We start from the raw sequence: 4025 nt of genomic DNA on the forward strand, positions 1-4025 counted from the left end.
CGCATGACAAAAGTATTTGTACCCTGCATATGTACGCTAGGTGAAGGGACATCACAGGAATAACGTAGTACGTGGGGTTTAAAAACTACCCAGCGAAGGACAGATACACCTCGGCAAGGGCTTTGCCGAGTGTTGCCCTCGGCCACGACGGGTCGGCTACTTCATGTCGACAAAGGGCCGTAAGCCGAGATCCTCTCCACGGTGACTCGGCAAACATTTTGCCGAGTACAATTTAGGAGCTCTATAAATTTGGTCAAACTTTAGTTTGACTTAGGGTAAACAAAGAGCTCCAAATATTTTGTTACAGAGGGAGTAGAAAATACAAACAACTTATGTAAAATGACATGAAGCAAGTATAATACCGCACCATAATTTTTATAGTTCACAAATTTTCACCATCTGGAATTCAAATTTCAAATCCTTTCAAAATATATTCAAGATTGATATATGTTAGAATCTTATCACTAGGAACATGATTGTGCTAACTGACCATTAAATAATCCTCGCATAAAATAAGTTTATGTGTAATATATTTCATTTCACTTATTTATGGTTGTTTTGGGACTATTCACCACTTTTGGAAAGGTGAAAATTACATAAAGTCAAACTTGGTCAAAGATAAATGAGTTTGAATTTTAAGAAACCTCATATGCACTGCATTGTGGAACGGATAGCGCAGCTTTTTCTTAATTCCAACTATATAAAGTTTGACCAAATTTACTGAAAGCAATATGAATATATATAGGTTTGCCCTCAAAATGTACCCCTCCTATGAAGCCCAACTCGTATAGTGCCGGGCTTGTTTTTTAGAATGACACAATATTTGTGTCAGTCGATTTGGTACTAGGACCAAGCCCATTAACTATGCGATCCAAGGCTGTCTCCCTCCCTTTGTTTTTTTTATTTTCTGTTTTTATGTGTTTTTGCTTTTGCTTTTCTTTGTTAGTTGGTTTTGCTTTTCTATTGTGGGTATGTTTTGGTTGTTGAGTGAGTGTAAATGCATATACACAAATACTATGCAATAAGTGCAAAAAGTATGCTATTACATGATTATTGTTTGTATACTACAAAAGGTGCAATTTTAGAGCAAAATTGTGTGCAACTGTTCAAACTTGTTTCTTTGTCTTTCTTCTTTAAAAGGTGATACCATTGCTTCTAATTAATTGTTCCTCATTTGATTTTTATAATTATTATTCTATTTTTTTCTTCCTCAAGGGTAGCAATGTGAGTTGCTCATTCCTTCTTAAGAATTGTTTTTGTAAAAGTTTCACTATTATATGTTTATACTTGCATATTATTGAAAATTGCATTATTTGTCTGTTGTGTCCAAAAAATGATCGTTGGTTGTTTGATTTTTTTCTTCTTACAGGGTAGCACCAATGCCATTAATTTATTCTTTCTTGGAAAACCTCATTATTTTGATTTTTTTAGTTTTTATTTTATTTACTTTCTTTGAAAGGGTAATGCCAATTTCACTAACTCATTCTTCCTTACAAAAGCACATTAATTAGTTGTTATGAAGTTTTATTTCAATTTGTTTTTTCTGAAAGAGTAACAACAAAGCCGGCAATTCATTCTTTCTTGAAAATTTTGGTATTTTTATTTTTACTTTATAATTTATTCCCTTTCTTCTTTAATGATAATACTAACAAACAAATTCAATTACTCTTCCCTTTCAGAAAATATGTGCCATATTATAAAAATGTGCCATTTCTGTGTAAAATCTGGGAACACATGCATGCACCTTTCCCCAAGAAGATGTGGATGCCGATACACTGTTCTCATGGGAGTAGAAAAACAAGTCTCATGCATTGGTGCATGCATGCATTCTCTCATCTCGCCGTCTGTCCAGCTCTCCATGCATCAATTAATTCGTACACACACCTCACGGGCCAGTGGGAAAGCAGACCGGAAATCGAAACGCGCCGTCGGAGTTTGCATGCCACCGGAGTAATGTGGAGCGGACGTACGGCTGTTGGGTTCTTCACTCGTCCTGGCCTCCATATAATCTCAAGCATCTTTTATGCGTGCGATCTTTGACCCTGAAGCAAGTTAAGTTAGAGGAGAAATGGGTCATGGCAGCAGCGGCGACGGCGGCTGCGCAGGAGACGGAGATCTGGCCGTGGTGCCCGTGGAAGCCAAGCCGCAGCCGCAGCCGCAGCGACAGCCCGCCCTCGACGGGCCGCCCTTCCTCATCTTCGAAAAGTGCAGGGAGCCGGAGCTCTTGGACTGCCATGCCTGCCACCTCCCCCTCAAACCACCTATTTTCGCGGTAGCTTGAATCTTCGTGTAGTAGCTTGTTTGCAAATCGGTTAGAGTAATGGTAATTCTTACCTCATACCATGCTCGTCTTAATCCTTTTTGCAGTGCGACGAAGGGCACCTGATGTGCTCGTCCTGCCGCGGTGCGCACGGCGAGGACTGCGGCCGCGTCGCCGCCCACTGCCGCCTGGCAGACGCCTACGCCGGCGCCGTCAAGCTGCCGTGCGACTACGTCAAGTTCGGCTGCGAGGCGGGCCTCGTCGTCTACCACGACGCCGCGGACCACCGCCGCGCTTGCCAGTACGCGCCCTGCTACTGCCCGGAGCGCGCCGGGCCAGGGCCCAGGGGGCGGGGATGGCGGCTGCGACTTCTCCGGCTCCCGGCAGATGCTCCTCGACCACATCTCCACGGAACACTCCCGCCCCGTCATCGTCGTCCGCTATGGCCAGCCGGGGAAGCTCAGCCTGCCCCTGACCCGGCGCTGGCACGTCCTCCTCGGCGAGGAGGATATGGCCGACCGGCAGCGGAACGTGTTCCTGCTGGTCCTCGCCGAGCGCGACAAGGGCGCCGCGGTGTCGATGGTGTGCGTCAGGGCGGACGAAGGCGCACCGGCGGTGCCGCAGTTCTCGTACAAGCTCACCGTGGAGCACGCCGGCAGTGGTGCGAGGGTGACGTTCGAGTTGCCCGTGATGACATTCAGCTCCCTGCCCGGTGGCACGCCATGGCCGGATGAGGTCACGTCTCTGTACGTGCCGAAAGCGTATTTGTCGGGCGACGCTGTCCCCCTCGGCCTCCACATTGACAAACTCGTTCCTCCTCTTCTTCCTCCTCCTTCTGACACTACTCCTCCTGCGCCGGCAACCGCCGCGGTCTTCAAGTTCACAGGGACAGATCAAGGCAACAAGAAACGAAAATCTAGCAATCCAAGGAAACTCTAGTCAAACAAGACCAGCTAGCTAGTATGGCATAGTAACTAGCTATATTGCCATGTGAAATGCATCGTTTATATTTCTCATGAGTTTGGTTTTTGTTAAGGGGCCTGCTAAAAATCAGTCGACCGAAATTTAACCAATTCTCAGTCAACCATGCAACATTTTATGACATCGTTTGCAATATTTTTTCCTACCGGTTGCAACATCTGTCTTGCTGGTTGTAAAGTGTCGTCCCTCATCGGTTGTAGCACGTCATCTCGCCGGTTACAACATCCTTTATTGATCCTTGTAGCATTTCAGTTAGAACGGTTGTCGTATTTATTGTTGTTGCTTGCAATACCGGTGCAACATTTTTTGTCACCGTTTGTAGCATCCAGCCATGCTGCTTGTAGCGAAAAAAAAAGATGCTAACGTCACTCGACTGAGTTCTAGACACACCCTTTTGTTAATCTGAAATAACGCTTTCTGTGCTCCCTTTTCTATTGCCTCGTGCACAACCTGGCGTTATGGATCCTGTTATGCATTTGAATGCACAAGATGCATGAATTAAAACAACTTTTTGTTGGGTCACTAATTATTGGCACTTGAGGAAAATATCCTTTAAAAAGTACCGTCCTGGAAAATGCTACTCGGGTCGGAGCCGTTCCATCTCTATCTTTTTTCATGAAAAATACGAAAAGCTTTGGTATTATTCATTGATAAGTAGGAGAAAAATAACCACACAAGGTGTGGAAAAAGTAAAGAGGGATACAACATAGCACAAAACTCTCCAAGCTCGAACTCCAGTCGGCAAGGCAAAGAGGCGAGATACAAGGTATGTAGGCCGCGTCAC

General features: G+C 44.9%; 1 pseudogene; it reads left to right on the forward strand.

Moving 5' to 3' along the window:
• Nucleotides 1-2068: 2068 nt before the first annotated feature.
• Nucleotides 2069-3199, forward strand: LOC123068024 (putative E3 ubiquitin-protein ligase SINA-like 6; annotated as a pseudogene).
• The last annotated feature ends 826 nt before the right edge of the window (nt 3200-4025 follow it).

The sequence above is a fragment of the Triticum aestivum genome, chromosome 3B (assembly GCF_018294505.1).
Source record: "Triticum aestivum cultivar Chinese Spring chromosome 3B, IWGSC CS RefSeq v2.1, whole genome shotgun sequence".
Taxonomy (NCBI): Eukaryota; Viridiplantae; Streptophyta; class Magnoliopsida; order Poales; family Poaceae; genus Triticum; species Triticum aestivum.